Source organism: Narcine bancroftii, chromosome 5, assembly GCF_036971445.1.
Source record: "Narcine bancroftii isolate sNarBan1 chromosome 5, sNarBan1.hap1, whole genome shotgun sequence".
Taxonomy (NCBI): domain Eukaryota; kingdom Metazoa; phylum Chordata; class Chondrichthyes; order Torpediniformes; family Narcinidae; genus Narcine; species Narcine bancroftii.
Genome location: NC_091473.1, coordinates 26,068,181 through 26,092,067, shown reverse-complemented (window position 1 = coordinate 26,092,067; position 23,887 = coordinate 26,068,181). Strand labels below are relative to the sequence as shown.

Here is a 23,887-nt window from a genome sequence, read left to right as displayed (position 1 = left end):
TCTCTTCACTTGATACCTCATTTGATATTGGTGTTGCAGGCTTTGCTGGTATTAAAGCTTTCTGCTTCATCACACCTTGTGTTGGCCGGATGTGAATTCTGTTCCTCCTCTAATTGCCAGAGTCTGTCTCAACAATGTATCATCTTGGGACCTCAGCTTCTCTGATGACCTTGGCTGGGGTCCATGTTTTCAACATCAGCTCTTGAATATGCACATGCTGCCCTCTGAAGAGTTCTGGCAAAGTTTGTGCATATTTGTTATAATGCTGGCGTCCTTCTTTTTGCGTGTCAGCCAGTCTTCTTCTGGTTTCCTCCTGGTCTTCTGGAGGGTGTATTTTGCTTGGCAGAGTTGTTTTGTATTTTCTGCCATTTAGAAGTTCTGCTGGGGACTTCATGTCAGCCCTTAAAGGTGTTGCTTGTAGTGATAGGTATGGGTCTTTTTTTGTTTTGCGACACTTTGCATTTGTCTTTCAATGAACCCATGACCTTTGGGTAGTATGGGGATGATGTAGTGATAACAAACCCATACTCTGCAGCCAGCTGTCTGAATTCTTGTGATGTGAACTGTATTCCATTGTCACATATTACTTGCTCGGGTGTTCCTTGTTCAGCGGTCTCATTTCTGAGGTGATAGTTGATGCTCTCAGGTCTTTGACCCTTTTGACGAATGGAAACTTAAAGTAGTAACAGGCTACTATTAAAGTCAACTCTTAATTCTCAGTGAACAAGTCTGCTCCTATTGTGTGCCATGACCTGGTAGGTATGTCAGTGGAAATCTTTTCCAATTTTTGTTTTATGTTTCTATTGATCCTTTGGATATCTTCTTTATCTGGATCTCATAATTGACAGAGATAAATGGCAACTCTCGACAGCTATCCAGAACTAGAATTATTGGTTCATTTGTGACTTCCTCGTAGAACGTACAGAGGATGTTCTTTCCGTTATAGCCACCATTGATCTTAGCTCTCCCTAGCTGCTTGATCATGGGTCCACCATAGGCCGATAATGTGATATTTGCTGTTTCCAATGCACCATCTTTTGGATACCCTTTTATTATGTTCTCTGGGATCATCTGACAGTAGAGTCTAAGTGGAAGGACATTGTTTTGGTATCCAGTATTCAGCTTCACCTTTAGGTTAAATATCGTAGGCTTGTTTTGGATTGTCCTCTGTATTTGGATCCTTGTGTGCAACTCGCTTCCTCCTTTCATTTCACCTGACATCTCGTGAAGGTGTATGGATTCCATGTTCAGTATCTGGGTGTCGGAGTCCTCATTGTTGTTTCTTTTTATGTGGTGGATCTTGTCTTTTTTTCTTTTCTGGTATTACTCTTTTTTTCATACTGCTTTACCACAGAACCGAATGTGGGTCATTGGTTTCAGTCATCGAAGGGGTGTTGTCTGCCACACTTCCTGCAGGTCTTGAGGGTTTGCATTTTTCTGTTTGTGTTTTTTATAGTATAAACCCTTCCTTCTCTTTTGCACTTTGGCATGGTCACTCCCCCATATTAGTTGATCAACTAATCTTTCTTCTAAATCCTCAATGCTGCATTTTTAGTCGAGACAATTTTTAGACTAGAGAGGAAATTATCAACAGTTTCATCGTCTCTTGCATTAAGCCTTGACATCCATGATGTTTAATTCTATGATTAGACCTGGGTTCAAGGTGAGAAGCAAACTTTGCAAATATCTGCTCTGGATTATTTTTCTCCACCTCTGTAAGCTCCCAGCTATTAAATAAGTCAAGGCCTTGTTCCCCTCTCTAGAGAAGTATATAACTGACCTTCTCCCCCACTGTTGCATTTTTAAAATAGCTCTTAAAGGCTAAATTGCACTTCTGCTGAAACTTTTTAAACGATTCAACAATAACTTCACCTTCCTAGTCCCTCATTGGGTGACCTGCTGTTGCTCCAGCCATTTTTTTTTCAATGTTTTTTTCTCTTCTTCCCCTTCGCATTTCAGTGATTGACAATCAATTGTATGGCATTATTCTTGTTCTCTTATACCGCTGCCACCATGTTATGTCTCTGTGTTACTTGGGAGGCTCCTTAAATAAATTAGAGATGCAAGATTCAAATAACAAAAGAAACTTCACTAACTGATGCCTTCCAGCATCTCAGGAAACTGTTCACACTCAGTCCTATATACCTACACTCCACAGTGGGGCACGATAGTTACTACAGTGAGAAATGTGTATTCTTATGCAGTTACAAATTATTCACATTATCCTGACTATATAACAAACAGGCATGGAACAAAACCTCTACCCAAAGAGGGAGAGGCTGTTCAGCATTTTGCCAAGCATCACAGATTGGAGGTGTTGCAAGAATTTGCTGGTATGATTAACTTCTATCACCGATTCATACTGGCAGCAGCTTGTATCATGCACCCACTTTTTGCGCTCATGGCGAGGAAAAGTAAAGACATTACCTGGGACAATGAGGCATTCCAGAAGTCCAAAAATGCATTGGCAAACTCCACCCTTCTCATACACCCCTGACCAGAGGCACCAACTATTCTCACAGTAGATGTGGTAGGAGATGTACTGGAGCAATTAATCAAAGGACAATGGCAGCCCTGTGGCCTTCTATAGCAGGCACCTCTGGCCACCCGAACTCAATTATAGCACCTTTGACAGGGAGCCATTGGATTTGTACCTGGCAGTCAGGTTCTTCATGTATTGTTAGAAGGCAAGCAATTCAGGGTCTTCATGGATCATTAATTGTTTTATCTTTGCCTTCCACAAAGTGTCGGACCCGTGGTTGGCCAGGCAGCAGCGACAAATTTCATACATGTTTGAGTTCACCCCGGACATCCATCACATCGTGTGCAAGACCATTGTGGTGTCCGACACACTGTCCTGCCCTGTGGCTGAGTTCATCCAGGCCTTGTCCCAGGAAATAGACTATTCAGCCATAGCCAGGGCACTACAGAAAGACCCTGAGATTCTGGCATACAGAACAGCAGTTTTTGGCCTCAGGTTGGAGGATGTCGCCATCGGCCCTGGTAACCAGACGCTCCCCTGTGATATCTCCACTGGAAAACCCCGCCCCATTGTGCCACCAGAGCCTACATCCCTAAAAATGTAGAGACCTGTGAGTACATTTTCCTTCGGGAGGGGTGGGGGGCACACTGAACACCTCTTCAATGGCCATATGAGGGGCCATATAAAGTAATCAGACACAATGGGCTGACATGTGTGCTGGATATCGTTGGTAAAGGAAGAGACTTTCACCATTGACCACCTCAAACCAGCAAATCAGGACATTATCACGCAGCCCCCGCATCACAGAGGTAGCCACCAAAAGTCATGAACAGTGCTCCGATCTGGAGATCTAGGGGAGCAGTGGAAGTTGTGTAGTGGCCCGCTAACTGGGCTGTGACCTGGTACACAAAATAGCCCATGAATGCAGTGACCATGCTTTCCCCATGGGGGCCAACGACCTTCATCGCAGGTGACCACCTGCATGGTGGGAAACAACAAGCAATGGCAGGAATGCCACCCAATCAGAGATCGGCGCTTCCTTGATGTCACTCCTGTCATCAGGAATGGGAAGAGAACATAAGCAGAGCTGCCAGTGCAATAAATCAGTATTCGATTTCAACTTCTTTCCCCACTCCACGGTAGTGCGCATGCTACAACTTCATGTAGAATACATTGAGGAGGATTATATTAGCTCGTGAAAATTTGGAGAAGGTTGCAAGCAGAAACATCGTAATAAAAGCTGAGTGCATTGCAGGCTGTGCAGATAGAATTGGAGAAGATTCATTATTAAACAGCTTGAGAACACCTTTTTCTCATGGGCAGTCCTTGAGATCATATCTCAGTTTGTTGAATCTCAGAAGATTAATTAGATAAATAAGGGAACCACAGACTCTTCTGCAGCTGGGGCAAGAGGTGGGTCGCTTGTATGGTGTTGCATTCCATCCATCACTTACACAGGTTAACTGTGTACTCTGGATGGATGTGTTTGAAGTTCTCAGGGCCATCCAAAATCCTCCTTGTTCATATTCACTGATCCTAGGCCAGAGCATTTCTGGAGTCAGTTGGGATGTTGCACTTCAATAAAGCTTTGAGCACATCTTTGAACCTTATTCACTGTCTTTCCGGTAATCTCCTCCTAAACACACCAGAAATTCATCCATATCCAGCAACCACAATTCCTGAAAAGACTGAAGTGAGCAAGGCTATCGTCTTCCATTAGTCAACCTTCTACAGGAGCTCTGTCGAGAACATCCTGGCCGGCAGCATCACAGTGTGGTACTGTTGCTGCGGAGAAATCAATTTGAGGTCAATCCATAGGACTACGAGTAGCAGAGAGGATCACTGGAGTCTCCCTCTCCTCCCCATTCCCCCATTGATGTGATCTACTGGGATCATTATCTGAAAGGGATAAAAAAAATAATTGAGGACCCCTTTCACACTGCACACATCTTTCAGCTGCTCCCATTGGAAAAGAGCTACAGGAGTATCAGAGCTAGCATCATTAGGCTGAGGAACAGTTTCTTCCCATGGGCAGTGAGAATACTGAACGAATAAAGGAACTGCTCACACTAACCATGAAAGACTCCCATAGTCATGAAACAATATTTATTTATTTATTTGTATCAATGATTAATTGTCCTACGTTTGTATTGTACATCTGTGTGTGTGTTATATCAGGTTCTGCGTCGGAATTTTTTGCATCAAGGACCAGAGAACGCTTTTTCATTAGGTTGTACTTGTGCAATCAGATGACAATATACTAGACTTGACATAGAATTCAGATAGCACTGGGCCACAAAGATCAGGTCAATCTCAGGTTTGACAGCTATTCAAAATGAATGATAAAATAATATCATAAATAAAACAGCAATCAAAGAATATTGAAGAGATTGAATTCTCATGCTATGCGGGCGTGGAGAAGAACGACATGAGCACCAAAGCCTTGAAGTCGAGCCTGGTTTATTGCACTGGCTGTTGTGTTTATATGGGCTACAGGCACTGACATCAGGGCCCCGTGTCATCGGAGTGCTGGCCTGGGATTGGCAGGCTTTCCCGCCACAGTTCATCGTCTTCCTGCTGTGCAGGAGGTCACCTGGGACAACAGCCGGTGTCACCACCCCAGGTCCATGCAGTCACCACTCTTGTTGGCCATTTTGTGGGCCTGTCCACATCTCCGTGCACAGGCCACAACAACAAAATGAGTGACAAAGGATGGAAAATATAAAAGCTGAAAAAACACCACCTACCTCACGTGCCTTAGTAAAAGTACACTCAAAAAATCTGTATTATTGTATGCTTATCATTTTATGGTTTTTTTAAGACATTCTCCATAGATAACCATACCTTTCACAATTTGGATTATATGGTAATGAAAGTGCCTCAACAAATAGTCATTAAGATTGAAAAGGTAAATCATTCTGATCATTCTGCATGAGAATTCTTCCGTTCAGCATGCAAGGTCACAGTAATGGGCCCAATACTTGATAGATTTCATGTCTGCTTGAGAACAATCAAGGTTTGTACACAATACCATACAAACAGAAGAAAATAAAAGGGCCTTTTACATTCAGAGCACATGTATTCCTCCTTGGAAAGAAAGTAGAATCCCTTTCATTCCCTTTAGCTCATAACTTGAAGATTAGATATCATCTTTCTAACCCGAGGCCTTGTTTAAGACACCAGTAATTCAAGTAAAAGAGACAATTTCATTGTATCAGATCACATTTATGTTTGTGCAGATCTGGTCATAATGCTGGATATTCATAAATTCACATGATGAAAATTAAATTAACCTATTTTATGGCTTTGAAAATTTACTGCTCAACTTTTGAAATCAGTCCACTCATTTTCTGATGCACCATGGATGAGAAGCATCTTTTTTTAAAAAAATGGCTAAAGGTTATTTACTGAGGCAAATTATACTTTCAAAAATGATTGGAAAATTTTAAAAAAATGAAAAATATACCAGCCCTACCTCCATTTTTTTTCATTTCCATTTCATCTAACAGCTAAGAAAATAAATTGTCTCAAAATAGATGAGAGAGAAATACACAGCAATGGGATGGAAAGTTATCAATTCTAAAAGCAAACAGGATGGGAATGAATGGAGTTACAAAAGTGAGGCTTACATAAATGCAGTAATTCTAGTAAAAACTCACTGTCACTTTAACAGCTCAATGTAATTAACTAGTGAGAACCAGACCATAGGTTCCAAAATAATCCCAGGATTAACTCATACTTTTCCAAGACCGCTGCACTACTGTTCTCAGCAATCTTGCAGAGGAAAGGAGAAAAATCAATCAAGTCTTCATAATTCTAACTAAAAGTGGGTATGTATAAACAGCTAACATTATCAGGCTTGGCTCTGGTGCCAATTAACATGTATGAAGTTAATCAATATCATTCTCATTGACATATCATCAAATCACAGATGAGCATGCTGTTAAATGGCAGGACCCTGTGAGAGCAGCAGTGATCATTTTGATTTTAGCCATAAAGGGTCATTTTATTTTTATTTTCAGATTGAAACCTCTCATTGCTCAGATGCAAAAATCCAAAATTTATAGTAGCCACTTCTTTACGGGGAAACCAAGAAAAATTAGAAAATAATTAAATGAATGGATTATCCAATTTCAAATCAGCCATCTTCAAACAAATAGCTAATAGTTAAACCAGGAAGGTAAGAAAAATCAATTACATCTCAACCATCTTCTATCTTCAAAAATGATTTTAGCCACCATCTTGTTTGCTTCAATGAAACTGCTTGACCAAATGGAAACACTCACTTTCAGAATGCAGCAGCATAAATGTGTGGAAGCATTCTGCTGGCTATAACATTGGAAACACAGATCATGATTGTCATAGATGGACAAAGATTACTACTTGTAAAGGTAAAGTATCCATTATTGTCACATAATACTACATTTAGAATGCCAAGACTTTCTTTGTAATTCATAATGTAACTTTCCACTGTTACTGGATATGTTAGAATCGTTTTAGGTAAAATATGTCTTTAAAATAGATAGATTGTGGAGGTTTAGTTTAGGTTACGCTTCACAGAGTAACACTTAACAAAAGACATCTCATTTAAAATGCAAGAGCTTTGCTGAAGCTAGACATTGAGGCTCTGGTTGCCTTTGCAGAAGCAATGAAAGCTGATCTATTGTGTATGGGAAATAAAGTCCAGGCTCAGAGATACTGATAAGATCTTTCAAAGATTGGGTTGGAGCCCTGTAAGAAGTAGTATGGTTTTTACAATCAGAGAGGAAAAACAAACAGTTGATTTCTCTTTTTGAGGGGGGGGGGGGGAGGAGAGAGAGAGAGAGAGAGAGAGAGAGAGAGAGAGAGAAAGAGAGAGAGAGAGAGAGAGAGAGAGAAGACAGTTCTACAGGAGCAGTTGAGGCTGCAAAATGGCAAGCTGGCAGATGTTGAAATACCCCATTTTGAAGATGGGTTGTGAGTTCTGAGTTCAGCCTGTTCAAAACCCTTGTAGTCTTTACAAGAGGAAATGGCTGGCTAGAGTGTTTCTCCTGAAATAAGAGAAACAAAAGGAACTCTGATGTGACCTGGATGAAGAAGTAATCATTTGGAAAATCTATGATGGGGCATGTTTCTTCAAGACTCTGAAGTGACTGATCAGAGGAAATCAGTTTGTGTGTGTCCAATGAGCAACAAATTTCTCTCTCAAACCAACAAAAACCTTACTGAGTGGTAACCATTTAGCTTTAAGCACCAGAGCCTGGTGAAGATTCATACATGTTGAATTCTGTCCACAGTATAAGAATTGCCTGATACTGGTGAACTTGGAAAATGAGAAATGAATGATTGGATAGTGAAAAAGGGAACTTTCTTGAACATGTATACATTACATACAAGTGCGCTTAGAATTAGAAGGGGGTTAAGTTAGGTTAGCTAAGTTAATAGTAATAAGTTAAAGATTGATCCTGTTATTATGTTTAAAGAAAATTAAAAGTAACTTTTGTTTAAGTAACCATGTGTCTTAGTGAATTTCTATTGCATCTGGGTTTTGGAGTCCTCTGGGTGCATAACATCACTCACAGACGATACTGCAATTGTTTATTTTTGTTTTCTAACCCTGATTTACCTTCCTTCTGCAGTAGTCTGCAAAGAATTGAACTCACAAAAAACATGATAAAATCTATTTAACAAAGTTAATGTGGACATCATCCTAACCATATGCATCCGAACCATTCAACCTCATGATAATTTTTTTAAATGCTCAATTTAAAGTAAAGAACATTGAAATCCCTCTCCTTTTCTCTACCAACAAAGGACTCAGAATTATGTTTATCATAATTATAACTGTCAAAACTAACCAGCAACTTTCCCATTGTAGATTGAAATGTGCTCTTCTCCTCTCAGATGAAGTTGCCATTTAAAGAGGGCTGTAATAAACCTCACCAACTGCTCAAGAACAGAAAAAAAAAGAATCAGGAGTCGGAGTGTCCTTTCAAACCTGTACAAACATTCAGTCTGACTGTGGCTGCTCTTCACCCCCAATTTCACAAGCTCACTCTCCCCTAGTCCCTTCACTCTAGTGTAATGGAATATTAGGGAGATAAATTGGTAAAATTAGAGGAGGTTACATACATACACTAACTTTAAAACAGATCTTATTTGAAATATTGAAGAATTCATATTCAATAACTTTACAGAAACTATAGAGAGTGCTATGCACATTTCACAAGTAGGAGCTAATTGGAATGATATCATGAAATGAATAGACCATTGTCTTGGAATGGAATCAGGTTGGCTGTGTTGAACATTTTTACAAGACTTCTGACATTTCTGCAAAGTGCTCACTCAAAAGTCACCCCTGGGTTTTGTTTACCTAAAGACAATAGTTTCACCTAGAAGACTAACTCTTATTGTTTGTTGAAGGAGGTTGGGAGTGAGAATCACATGGGCTTTCTGGCAGTTGATGAGAGAGAGAGATAGCCTAACGGTACAAGCCAAGAAGCTTGTTGGAACTGAAGCAGAGAACCCCAGAGTGTTGGATGGCTGGAAGTGCTATCTGTCTGATGTTTCTCTTGGAATAAGTGGAACAGAAATGAACTCTGTGGTAGCCTGAAAGAAAGAGGTTACCATCTGGAGAACCCTGATGGGGCAAGTTTCATCAGCAAGACATTGAGGTGACTAATGGTGGTATCTCAGTTGTGGAAATCCTGGAACAACAAATCTCTCTCTGCAAACCCTACGAGAACCCTCCTGAGCAGCAAATATTTACCTTTCGAGCACCAAAGTCTGGTGAACTTTATACATGTTAAATTCTGTGCACAGTATAAGATTTGCCTGCAACCAGAGAAATTGGAAGAAGGAGAAGTATGATTGAACTGTGAACCGAAGAACTTTTCTTAAATTTACACACACATTACAATCATGTGCACTTAGAATTAGAAGGGGGTTAAGTTGGGTAGTTAAGTTAATAGAGACAAGTTAATGTTTGATTCTGTTTTCATGTTTAAAGATAATTAAAAACAACTTTTGTTTAAGTAGCGACTTGTCTTGGTGAATGTCTATCGCTGCTGGGTTTGGGAGTACTTTGGGCTCGTGACCCTAGTAACAAACAAAAATCACTCAGCCTCCAGTTTTGAACAATGAGGAAGCATTTTGGAATGGAGATTTCCAAAGATTCACAACCCTTTGATTAAATAAATATCTCTTTATCTTAGTCATAAATGATCAATCCCTTGATCTGAAACTGCCATCCCTGATTCTAATCTCTTCAGCAAAGTGAAGCACCTGCTCAGACAAATACCAGAAGAGGTTTGTTTCAATAAGATTAACTTCCAGGTTTCCAAACTAAAGGGAATGTTGGCTTTGTCTTGACATTCTACCTGAGCAGAATAAGACTTTTCTCTCAGGGATAAGAACAATAAACAATGTTACTATCTCTCAAAAGAATCTTTCTTTCATTTGAAAAGTCACGGTCAAAAACATCCGCGTTGCTTCTTGCTACACTGATGTTACCTGACCTATTAAAGCATTTCTGACATTTTCAGTCTTAATTGACCTCCTTCGATGTGCGATTCTGCGATCCGTTCAAAACGGCATCAACCCTGCTGAAAGTAATTTGTCAAAATATTTAACCTTACTTTTGGTTATGTATGCTTGAGCCCTATAATTTCTATTCATCCATCAAGTTCAGATCAGAAATATTTAGCAATGCCCTCAGGTAAGGGTCTAACGGCATTTCACATCTTATTCCAAAATCACCCACAGCTGCGGCATTCAGCCTGGGCCCATTCATTTGCAACAAACAAAGGAATTGACACAAAATATTCAGTATTTGTTTGCTGCATTTTCATTCATCCTACTGATTTAATTTATGGTTGTATGTTAAAAATGTTCTGATATAAATTTTATTTCTGGAATTGTTAAGAATAATTTTGACCTTTAAATTATTTAAATATTTTTCCCAGCATCTAACTGCTTGTGATCATCAGTGACATTTAGGAAGACCGTTAAAAGCCTTTAACAATGCCAGCTGCCGTAAGGTCATCGGGCAGTCTGTGAGCCAGGCTTTAGCTCCTGCTGTTTGCAGCCAACTTCACCATTTGTGGCTCACTCCAATTCATGTCAAGATCAATGCAGTGACTCTGGGACATTAAGGGCCCTATTGCTTCAATTCATTATGTGTCCATGGGGATGGAACAGGAGGGTGAAATAGGAGTGCAGTTTGGCTTGAGGTAAATCTTGGCGCCTCACAGTTCGGCGGGCAGCAACCTCCTTTAAAGAAGAGCGCAGAGCCCACCTCACTGACAAAAGACAAAGGAGGAAAAACCCAACACCCAACCCCAATCCACCAATTTTCCCTTGGAACCGCTGCAACCGTGTCTGCCGGTCCCGCATCGGACTTGTCAGCCACAAATGAGCCTGCAGCTGACGTGGACATTTACCTCTCCATAAATCTTCATCCGCGAAGCCAAGCCAAAGAAATCTGGTACAATGTCCAAAACTGCACACAGTCCAAGATCTGCAAAGTTTTCAAAATAATCCGCCCATTTTACACCTAATTAACCGACATCCGTATACATTTTTGAACAGTGGGAGAAAACCAGAGCCTCCAGTGAAAATCCACGCAGACACGGGAAGAAAGTACAAACTCCTTACAGCCGGGATTCAAACTCAGGTCCGGTCCCAATCACTGGTGCTATAAAGGCGTTGCACTGACAGCTACACCAACCATGCTGCCATTTTTTGTTTGACATATTCTTGCTTTAACGCCAAAACTCTAATTTATGTTCCATGGTAAATCAATTTCAGACTTATACTGAGTGATAAACAAATTTGTCCAAGCTTTTCTTCTCTTTATTAATATGTATGCATAGTAAAAGGTCTGTGCTAGCTCATATTAATCAAGTTGCATCAGAGCAATTGGAATTTAATTTTGTGACCTATGAATGGTTTTATATTGGTTGTGCATTTATGAGCTATTCCAATAATGCTCTGACCTGAATGTCACATAATTCAAAGCACAGTAAAAAAAAATGAATGCTGTAAGATTTCACATTACATTCTGATTCAAGACTTAACTCCACAATAAAATCAGCAAGAAACAACTATAAAGTATTTTCAATGCAATGTTGTTTAGTAATTTTACAAGATGTTCTCTTACTCAGTTTGCTGCATTTTATAAATTATTGAATCAAAGACTGTGCAAGTAAATACACGGAGCAAAATGAGGTAAAGATAGAACTATTACAGCTCAGGAACAGGTCATTTCAGCCCTTTTAGTCTGTGGAAAACCAATTTTCTTGCCTCGTTCCCACTGACCTGCACTCATTCCATAGCCCTCCATACTTCTCCCATTCAGATACCTACTCAAATTTCCCTGAAATGTTAAAATTGAGCCCACATCTACCACTTCATTCCACACTCTCACCACGCTTTGTGAAGAAGTTTCCCCTCATGTTCCCTCTAAACTTTTCCTTTTTCGTCCTTAACCCATATCCACTTCTTTGAATCTTACCTACCCTCAATGGAAAAAGCCTATCTACACTTGTCTATCCCCTTCATAATTTTAAATACCTCTTTCAAATCACCCCTCATTCTTCTATGCTCCAGGAAATAAAGTCCTAACCCATTTAACCTTTCCCTGTAACTCAGTCCCTGGATTCCAGACAACATCCTTGTAAATCTTCTCTGGACTCTCTCTATCTTATTGACATCTTCTGATGATGTATCTAAACCATTTTTGAGGCAACCTTGAGAACAATTTCAATATAATTAAATATTTATGAGGCCACCTAATTTACAATAACTGCAAATATGCCAGATGTTACAAAGGACCAATCTAGACCATTTCTACCCTTTTCTGCCCTTAGTTGCTGGTTTTCAGCATATCTATCTGCAACTGAAAGCTTCCACCTTGCTCTATTGTCCAGGTCCAAGGGTGTATAAAACTCACTCATTATTTTTCATCAGCCAAGGATACTTTGAATAAAATGTCGCCCTGTGAAATTTCTTGCAATAACACATCAAAACACTCGACTTCGCATAAACCAAACTGATTCAATGCAAGTCATGAATAATAATATTGGCCTTTGGAACTATTAATATTTATAATGCTATGATGACCCGACATTAAAGTCATCTATATAATAAATCAAAATACCAATCCTTGAAAAACATACATAATAAAAAGCTTTCAATGAATTTGCAACAAGATCAATTGCTGTTTTTGTTAGTTATCATCACTTGGTACTTCACAAAATATGAATTATTTCATTCTTGTTATTCTCTGAAAATTTAATTTTCATCATGGAGTCATATATCAGACAAGCACGCCCTTCGGCCCACTATCTCTGTGATGACCATTGCACTTAACTGCCTCAGTCCCATTTTCCTGCATTTGTCCATTATTTTTTATGCCTCAGCAATTCAAGTGCTTGTTGACATATTGCTTAAATGTTTGGAGAGTATTTTTTTCTTTAGCCATACAACATGGTAACAGACCCTTCCAGTCCATTAACCCGTGCAACCCAATTAAACTTAATTCACCTACAACCACCATACATTTTTGGGAGGTGGGAGGAAACCTGAGCACCCAAAGGAAACTTATGCAGACACGGGAAGAATCTAAAAACTTGTTACAGACAGTATGGGATCTGAACCCAGGTCGCTGGTGCTGTAACAGTGTTTCACTAATCATGCCACCCCCTTTACCTTTATCATCGACTCATTACCGATTGCAACCATGATCTGTGTAAAATAAATTCCTCTCTGGATTCAAATTTTCAAATATACAGTCATTTGTTTGTCCTCAGTTTTCATCTTCTGTGATCTTCAATTTTTTATGCAGTTCTTTGCATGACTGAGAAAATGTAGCCATTTCACTGATTCGAATTGTGATGTCATAATGGGCTGCAGCAGAGTAGATTGGAAGGTGAGACACCATAGCAACAGAAGCCAAAGTTTTAGAACATTTATCCAGAGACATCGGTCTGAATCCCGACGTGACAAATGAAAAATTTAAATAAAGTTAATACAATAAACTAAAAGCTAGTGTGAGTCAGGACAGCTGTGAATCCACTAGATTTTTGCAATGAAAATGCCACCTGATTCACAGATGTCATTCAGGCATCATAAATCTGCTATTCCTCTCTTATTTGGTTTAGTTCTACCTCATCCCAGAACCCCAACTGATGTGCGCATTAATTGCTTCCTCAGTTCAGCAGTAATTAGGGACAAAAATTCTGGCATTTCCAGCAACAACCTCAAAGCATGAACACATTGGAAGAAAAAATATCTACTCTGCTCATTGCAAGGGAGGAATATATAAGAAACACATAATGAAGCAGAGAAAGTGGTCCATTATTAATAATGCAACTTACGAAGCAAGGTGTTTGTTCCTTGCATTTCTTTGCCTCTGCACTGCCACCTTTCATTCCAGCAGTAAATAATACTTGCCCTTTAGGGATATTTGAGGGACTCTCATTGAGTGTCCTTCACTTGTTATAGGCCAACAATGGTGATTGGTTAGGTACAAAAATCCTAATATCTCTGTATTGCGTATGTATCCTGTCCTATTCATTTTTCAGAAACACAAAAACTGCAGATGCTGAAACCTTGAATGAGTGAAAGGAGGCTAGAAGGACTCAATGGATCAGGAAGCATCCATGGAGAGAAATGATTGGTCAACATTTCATGGCAGACTCTTTATAAAGATTAAAGTGGGGAAGGGAGAAAAGTACATTAAAGGGAGAAAATAAAAGTGGTCAAGAGGTGATATGGTACTGGACAGAAGGAGGTGGGAGACATGGAGAGACAAGTAGGGGAGGAGACCACAGCTGTAGGGGGAAGGTAAATGAGAAAAGCAAGAGTGAGCACAGGAGCAGGTAAGGAAGAAATGGAAACAGCTGAACCAGATAGAGGAAAATCCAACATTTATGCCATTGTATTTAACGCTATCCAGGGAGATTATAGCATCTTGTTCTTCAAATTTACATTTGGTCTCATCATACAAGGGATGGAGTCAAAAACAGACATGTCTATTTGAGAATTCTTTTGGTTGTTCTCATATGGGGCTGTGGTTAGCTGAGGAACCCAATCCTCGGAGCAGGACATTTGTTCTGTTTCCTGCTTGTTTTCCAGTTCATTCTGGGGACATTATGTGAAGCACGTCCTGATCCCGATTTAGCCGCCCACGTGGTAAGCAGTCATTGCTTAAGGGAGATCCCAGGCAGACTGAGAGCCATTAGCATCAGAGATCTTCACCTGGATATTTTTCTCTCCATTTCTGCAGGTGTGTAGGTTTAAGGAGGTGGAATGAGATACTTCTAGAGAGTAAGGAAGGTTGTTAGCCTTTATATAGTAGAAGAATCTCGTGACTCCTGGGTGGCACAGTTTGCTATGGATCTCTTTTAGCCCCTCCAGTTGAGCACAACAACAACTTAAAAGAAATTTTTAGCAACAGCTAAAGAACTCAACCTTACATTTAATGAGGGCAAATGTGTATTCAACGTGACAGAGCTGCCCATTCTGGGCTACATTGTCCGCAAGGGCGAAATTTGCCCCGACCCCATGCTTGTTAACTATTGAAGGCATCTTGGAATTGTGATCATGTGGCATTCTTCCCATTATTTCTGAACAGATGAAATGTGATTACTGTTGAATGCTTGTCAACCAGAATTAAAGCAACGGGCAGGATCAGGTGGCCGGCCAAAAAAAATTGCGGAAAATAAATAGGTAAATATTAAAGAAGTTTAAAAATTGGTACGTCTCGCTGTAAGTTCACCAATCATGCAACACACAATCTCAAGCAACCAGAAAATTCACGTATCTGGCATCTATCAATTTGGCATAGGTGCCAGTTATTGGGGGTTTTACTGCATATCAAAACTGATGACAGCCACCCTCCACCAACTCCCAATGTCTCCCCAAGAAACTAATTTCCATCTACTTTATTTCCGTCACCATAGCTTTATTCCCAACATCCATCACTATCTTCATATTTTCAATTATTCTAATGCTTATTACAGGTCAATTGTCATGGTGGCATGACTGCAAGAGAACACAAATGAGAACTGACAAGTGCAGCTCAATGTACTTAACTAGTGCCATGGAGACTTCTGCATAAGTTGAGATCAGGTTGAATGTGGAATTGTTCGCTCCACATCAAAAAAAGGCAGCTCTGAATCAGAGATAAGGCAACGTGTGTGTTCACTCTAAGAGGCTTGAAATTCACAAACACTCATGGTGGACTGGTAAATGGTCAATAACTAGCTTGTTCATGGACTGGCAGTTGAAATATAGTTGTTCTACGTGTATTGAATATTACTGTCTGGATCTTACACATGTCCTTTCAAATGTTGAGTCACGATGGGAGCTAGAAATGAAGAGATCTCAATCCAGTCTTGGTTTGGGTCATCAGGAGAGAACTCAATAGTGGAGTGACTGAAGTGTGTTGGCTGTTTGTTGCTGCCTTGTTGATCAGTGATAGACATAACAAGTACACTGGTCAATTTTTGAACTGCCTGTCTCATTTCATTTCTCATTTAGCATTTACAACAATTATGAACTTGCATTAATGTCTTCAAACTTCAATATACTTGAAAGCAACACTTGAGTCTGCAAACAGAGAGAAAACACAGTTCAAACACCAATTGACCTAAGTATGCTATTGAAGCTACAGAAGTTTCCCAGCATGCTACAAAAGACTGTTCTATTGCTCTGTGTAATATCAGCAATACACCAATTAATTCAGTCTTCCAGAAACCTGTACTTGTAAACATCAGTAATTAGCTTTAGAGACGCTTATCAGAAATCTCTCATTGGTGCTGAAATAAAAAGCTAAAATAAATGTTCATGTCAGCAAAATTACAGTTTCATTTGTTCCCTTCAGTTGTTAGTGGCAGTAACTTTTCAACCAAGCACATAGCCAACAATTAAGGTGACATTAAATTAATGTTACAGCTCCTTTTTCAACACAATTAAACCATGGTTAGATTTTTTTTTCTCGACATACACAAATTGACTACACTTATTTTCTGTTCCGGATTGGTTAGTTCCCCTGTGTTCAAACTAATGATTCTATGATATATTTTTGATAATGAGTTGTGCTGCAAAATATAAAGAAGGAGTCATTGTTTTCACGATATAGATGTGATTCTTCAGTTATAATTATGCAGTAACTGAAGGTCACTGAAGCTCTATTTCAAATGTTGGAAAATGTCATTATCAATCAGCACGAACACCTTTTGTACAGTAATTATCACAATCCATCACAATTGAAACCAGCCCCATTTACAGTACGTGATTATAATTTTTTCGCAAACATGTTTTGAACACGGACACGATATCGCTGCAACAAAAATGAACCATTTCTGGAATGTTTTTAGCTTGATGGAATAAAAGGAATTATGTTTGGTGAGCAATCAAATCAAAAGCTTAAATCAAGAAAAGGAAAAATCATTATAAGAAAGGGAATAGCATGAATTATGATATTAATTTAACAGTCAAATGCTCATCTACAGAACAGATTCAAATGTTTTAAAACAAAGTGTTTATTTTCCTGCTAATGTAACTGATACTCTTTCTTAATTTGTGGAATCATGGTTATGTCATTTTTGATAAGCTTGCTTATTTTTAATATTGAAACATTAACTTTAACCTGTTTTGCCTTCTGAAAATATCCTGCATTTGTGGTAGCTGTTACTCACTTAATAATATTAACATTAATTCCCCATCCCATTTCCTTGCTGACATGTTGGTCCATAGCCTCATACACTGAAACCAAGGACAGACTGAGACCATCACAAATTGGAGGTTCAACATCTTATCTTGTCTGGGCACCCTCCAACTGGATGTTATTGATTTCTCCAGTTTATATTGGAAGCCCATCCTCAACCCCACCCCTCCCCCATCACCCCCCATGTTTTCCATCCTCTAGCTCTCTCTCTCTCTCTCCCACTTCTATTTTCACTGTCTCCTTTCACAGAGCTAAAATCAATTCTCACCTTTCAATTTATCATATTCAATTAACACCTTTTGTTGGGCTGCACTCCTCTCACCCTCCATTAATTTTTGTCTTTATTCTGATGCTTTACTGTTCTTTGCTTACATCTTGAAGAAGGGCTCAGGCCTGTAATGACAGTAATATATATTTACATCCTATGGATTTTGAGACCAGCTGAATCATCCAGCATTACTGTGTCTTTTACTTTTCCCAACATCTGTCAAAAAAATGTTATTGTCCACATCTATTATTTAAGGTACATTAACACTTCTGTAAAAATACAAATCACTTGTTGTGCAATGTTTGGCATTGTGGCCACCAGTCTGTGAGTATTGTTGATATCACCAGAATTAGTGCAACTAAACATGTGGCTGAAGACGTGGTGCAGGAGGGAGGGCTTGAGATTTGTAAATAATTGGGCAACATTCCAGGGAAGATGGGAACTGTTCCGGCAGGACAAATATTCTTGCAGATAGGTTTGCTAGTGTGGCTCCATTGGGTTTAAACTAGATGTGAAGGGGGAGAGGAACCAGAATAAAAGAATCGATGTGGGGAGAAGGATGACATTGAAGAGAGAAAAGTTGTATGCACCATTAGTAATCAACAAAGATCAAGGGAAGGATATTTTCTTAAATATTAGGAACATTGTGAGCTTAAAGTATGGATAGATACTTGGAATTATGATCTGGTAGCCATTAGTGAAACATGGCTGCAGGAGAAGTGTGATTGGCAACTAAGCATACCAGGATTTCTTTGCTTCAGGTGTGATAGAATTGGGGGAACAAGAGGGGGAGGTGTTGCATTGCTTGTTAAAGTACTACAGTGGTGCTTTGGAAGGATAGATTAGAGGGCTTGTCTAGAGAAGCACTATGGGTAGAATTGAGTAGTGAGAAAGAAATGGTAAAACTTTTGGTGGTCTATGTGGACCATCTAATGTAGAGAGGGAAATGGATGAACAAATTTGTAAGGAAATAGGAGATATTTTTAGTAAGTTGTGATTGTGGGAGATTTTAACTTTTCACATGTTGACTGGGATGCCCATACTGTAAATAGAGTGGATAGGTTTGGAGTTCTACATCAATATATAGAGGTACCAACTAGAGAAGGGGCAGTGCTGGATCTACAATTAGGAAATGTGATAGGTCAGGTGACAGAGGTGTGTATTGGGGAGCACTTTGGGTCCAGTGATCACAATACTATTGATTTCAAAATAATTATGGAGAGAGATGGGTCTGGTCCCAGGGTTGAGATTTTTGATTAGAGGTGAGAATCAATTTGGAAGGTGTGGTCTGGGATAAATTGTTTTATGGAAAGGATGTCGAAAGAAAATTGAGGGCATTCAAAGGTGAAATTTAAGGGTACAGTGATAGTATGTTCCTGTTCGGATGAAAGAAAAGGTTAAAAGTTTTAGGGAGCCTTGGTTTTCAAGGGTTATTGGAAGAATGATTCAGAAAAAGAGAGAGGTGTACAAAAAGTATAGTCAGCATGAAGTAAATATAAAGAATGTAAAGAAGGAAATTAGAAAGTCTAAGAGGAGAAATGAGGTTGCTTTGACAAGAAAGGTGAAAATAAATCCAAAGGGTTTCTACATATATATTAAGAGCAAAAGGATAGTGAGGGATAAGATTGGTCCCCTCGAGGGTGAGAGTGGTCAGTTATGTGTGGAGCCAAAAGAGATGGGGGAGATTTTAAACATTTTTTTTTCAATATTAACTAAGGAGAAGGCTATTGATCTGTGTAAAGTAAAGGAAATAAGTAGGAGAGCTATGGAAATGACGATGATTAAAGGGGAGGAAGTACTTTTAAGGAAAATAAAAGTAGATTTCTCGAGGTCCTGACAAGATATTCCCTAGAACCCTGAGGGAGGTTAGTGTCGAAATATTTGGGGCTTTGACAGAGATATTTAAAATGTCATTAGTAATGGGAATGGTGCTGGAGGATTGAAGGGAAGCTCATGTTTTTCCATTGTTTAAAAGAAGGTACCTGGATTAAATCTAGTAATCATAGGCATGTAAGTTTGATATCAATGGTGGGTAAGTTAAGGAAAGTATTCTTAGAGATGGTATATATAATGGTAAATATTTGGATAGGCAGGGTTTGATTAGGACCAGTCAGCACGGATTTGTGAGAAGATCATGTTTGGCAAACCTTATCGAATTTTTTGTGGCAGTTTCTAGGAAAGTTGATGAGGGTAAGACAATGGATGTTGTTCATATGTACTTTAGTAAGCCCTTTGATAAAGTTCCTCAAGGAAGGTTAGTTAGGATGGTTCAATCATTAGCTATTAACATTGAAGTAGCAAAATTGATTCAACAGTAGTTGAATGGGAGATGCCAGAGAGTAGTGGAAGATAACTTTGCCAGATTGGAAGCCAATGACTAGTGATGGGCTTCAGAGTTCCATATTGGGCCCATTACTACTTGTCAAATATATATTAATGATTTGGATAATGAGGTGGTAAATTGGATTAGTAAGTATGTGGAAGATACTAAGATAGGTGGAGCTATGGAGAGTGAAGAAGAGTTTCAAAAGTTGAAGAGATATTTAGGCCAGTTAGAAGAGTGGCTGAATGATGGCATATGGAGTTTAATGCAAATAAGTATGAGGTGTTACATTTTGGTAGGGCTAATCAAAATAGGTCAAACAAGGTGAATGGTAGGGCATTGAAGAGTGCAGTAGAACAGAGGGATCTTGGCATAATACATAATGCCCTGAAGGTGAAGTCATGTGTGGATAGGGAGCTGAAGAAAGCATGTTGGCCTTTATAAATCAGAGCATTGAGTATAGAAGCTGGGATGTTAGGTTACAGGGCATTGGTGAGGGCAAACCTGAACTATTATGTACAGTTTTGGCTAACAAAGTATAGGAAAGATATCAACAAATTGGAGAGCGGGCAGAGAAGATTTACTAGAATGTTGTTGGGGTTACAGGGTCTAAGTTATAGGGAAAGGTTAAATATTCTTTGGAGCATAGAAGGCTGAGAGGGGATTTGATTGAGGTATTTAAGATTATTAGGGGTATAGATAGAGTTGATATGGAGAGGCTTTTCCTTTAGAAAAGGGGAGATACAAATGAGAGGACATGAGTTGAGAGTTAGGGGGGAAAAGAAGAGACATGAGGGGGGACTTCTTTACTCAGAGAGTGGAAAGTGTGTGGAACAAGCTTCCAGACAAAGTGGTGGAGGCAGGCTCAATATTAGCATTTAGGGAGATGTTAGATATGTATATGGATAGGAAAGGAATGGAAGGTTACAGGTTGAGTGTCAGTCAGTGGAGTGAGGTGGGAGAAAGTGTTTGGCATGGACTAGAAGTTGGCCTGTTTCTATGCTGTAATTTTTATATAGTTATTTGGTAATATAAATGCACAGAAATTAGAGAGAGCTGGAACACAGTAAAACCAATTAATCTGATTAAAGTTGACAAAATTTGCAGAGCAAATCTAAGTATGATGTACTTTCTAAGAAATGTGAAATGCTATTTTTTTGGAACACCGTCACATTTTAATATAGATGGTTACTGAAAGATAAGCAAGATTGTTTTCATCCTTTAATAACTTAATCATACTCTCACAATATGATGCTCAAACATGAAAGGTAAACCTGTTGTAATTATGATGCACACTTATAACTCATCATTAGTTAAATTATACCCATATCGGGAAACTTCATCAGGACAATTAGTTATTGACCCCACAAAGCCTAAGTTCTCAACAAAATAATTCGACTTTTTTCCTGCTGTTTGAAGTTAACGGTTTCAAGTGTATTTTAAACATTGTTATTCTTTTTCAACTAAAAGATGACTGACATCCAAAGTATAGAATGATCTAGATAGCAGAACTCAGCAGGAAGCCACTTAAAACTTACTTGCAATAACTTGCATAACTCTTGACTTTTTTTTTCATTAATCTACTGCACAATGATCCATTTTGTATTGAATTCAACAATTACCTGCATTAAACTAATGTAGTAATTTGACTGAAGCTCTTGTAGTGGTGTGAATGAATTATTTCTCCATGAATGTCTTACGTGCAGTAATATTCAAAACAGTCTGCAGTGGCATGAGTGGGTTCATACTGAGAGGTTGGTTTTGTTAAGAAAAATCTGAATCTGGGTATCTAGTGAGCCACCTTGAACAGTTGCTGTGCCAACATCACAGTTAAGGTAATTTAGGTCATGGCAATGAAGTAACAGCAACGTACTTTAAAGTTAGAATGCTGTGCAACTTGGAGGTCTTCCCAAGTACCTGAGGTACTTCTTTCTTTTGTCATTTGAGTAATCTTGGTAAGATTTAGCTACATAATGCAGTCACTGTGTATTTTATAGTAGAGGGAGTAAATGCTTCAGGTGGTTGACAGGATGCTCATTCCATGACCTGCTCATTCTGAGGTGATGTTAAAAAGTTATTGGCACTGCATTCATTCAGGGAAGTGAAAGTTTTCCATCACTGTCTGGTTTGTGCTTGTTGATGTTGGGAAGTCCTTGGAGTGTCAGCTTCTGACATGCCATTCTAACTCTGATATCTCACCAGACTGGTGGGCTTGGATTATAAGGACATGCTGGGACATTTTCCCCCAGGGTGTAGGAGGTCGATTGGTGAATTTATAAATGTTTATAAAATCTTGAGGGGTTTTGATACGTTGACTAATAGTTTCTGCTCATGGATGTTGTCTGACCTGTTGAGTTCCTCCAGGAATTCTTTATCTGCTCTTAAGTCCTTAGAGACCATAGAACCATAGAACATTACAGCACAAAAGAGGCCATTCAACCCTTCTGGTCTGAGCTGACCATTAAAACTAACTAGTCCCACTGACCTACTCTCATTGCATAACTCTCCAGACCAATCCTATCCATGTGTTTATCTAATGTATCTTAAAACTCAAGATTTAATCTGCATGCACTACATTAGATGGCAGCTCATTCCACACTCCTACCACTCCCACTTTCTGAGTGAAAATCTTTCCCACAATATTCCCCTCAAACCTCTCCCCTTTCAGCCTAAAGCTATGACTTTTCATATTTATCTCCCCTAATCTAAGTGGAAACATTTTACTCACTTCTACTCTGTCTAGACCATTCATAATCATATAAACCTCTATCAAATCACCCCTCATTCTTCTTCTTTCCAAGGAGAATAGTCCTAACTGGTTTAATCTTTCCTGGTAACTCAATTCCTCAAGGCCCAGCAACATCTTAGTAAATCTTCTCTGCACTCTTTCAATCGGATTGATATCTTTCCTGCTGCTGGGCGACCAGAGCTGCACACAATATTCTAAGTGTGGCCTTGAATAATTTCAACATAACATCCCAACTTCTAGACAATTTTTCTTTGGCTTGGCTTCGCGGACGAAGATTTATGGAAGGGGTAAAAAGTCCACGTCAGCTGCAGGCTCGTTTGTGGCTGACAAGTCCGATGCAGGACAGGCAGACACGGTTGCAGCGGTTGCAGGGGAAAATTGGTTGGTTGGGGTTGGGTGTTGGGTTTTTCCTCCTTTGCCTTTTGTCAGTGAGGTGGGCTCTGCGGTCTTCTTCAAAGGAGGTTGCTGCCCGCCAAACTGTGAGGCGCCAAGATGCACGGTTTGAGGCGTTATCAGCCGGCTAAGATGCCAAATGCTTTCTTTACAACTCTGTACACATTCGACACTACCTTCAGGGAACAATTCCAAGATCTCTTTGCTTCTCAATGGCTTACTATTTACAGTGTACGTCCTACCCTAATTAGCTCATCCAAAGTGCAACACTCACACTTATCTGCTTTAAAATCCATCAGCCATTTACTGGCCCAATTTCCCAGCTGGTCCAGATGCATCTGCAAGCTTTGAAAATCCTCCTCACAGTCCAATTCACCTCCTATCTTTGCATCATCAGCAAACTTGCTGATCCAATTCGCGATGTTATCATCTATCATTTTTATAGATAACAAAACAATAATGATCCCAGCACAGACCCTTGAAGCTCACCACTCAACACAGGCCTCCAGTTTGAAAAGCAACCATCCACTACCGGTTGCTTGTATATTGAAAAACAACAGCCTCAGTGGACTGACAGAAGATGGTGGCAGATCTTGAATAGGTCTTGCTGGTTGCCACAGCTGGTATTTCAGAAGTGAGGAGAGTCCACCTATTCTGCTAGTGGTATCTGCTGCATTTTGCAGTCAGCCCAAGTATGAAATGCCGGCTGCAGACGATTTGTTTGTAACAATTAACTTCACCAACCGCAATGGGTGGGCACTTGAATTTGGGGCTGGATTCTCAAAGGAGCAGGCAGTAAAATAAAGTATTGCAATCTGAGCACACAAAGGACAGCAGAGAATTTCCATCAAACAGTAATGATAACATCCACTGATAAACAATGCCCAGAATCACAGGAGTGACCTTCTCCAGTTGTGTGCAAGATCCCTGGGTATCTGGTAAGATTCCTCAGAATTATA

General features: G+C 39.5%; 1 protein-coding gene across 28 annotated transcripts in view; it reads right to left on the bottom strand.

Annotated features, from left to right (window-relative positions):
• LOC138763207 (contactin-4-like) overlaps positions 1-23,887 on the bottom strand; it is a 2,221,540-nt gene that overhangs the window by 1,750,725 nt on the left and 446,928 nt on the right. For 25 of the 28 annotated variants that reach the window (XR_011357395.1, XR_011357394.1, XR_011357396.1 and 22 more), the window contains exon 1: positions 13,172-13,341. The exons of 1 other annotated variant lie outside the window; for it this stretch is intronic. The gene's annotated coding sequence lies outside the window, so the exon portion shown is untranslated. Of the gene's footprint in view, positions 1-8,319; positions 8,408-13,171; positions 13,342-23,887 lie in introns of those variants that run through there. 2 more of the 28 variants (XM_069936981.1, XM_069936985.1) reach the window with 1 other exon arrangement.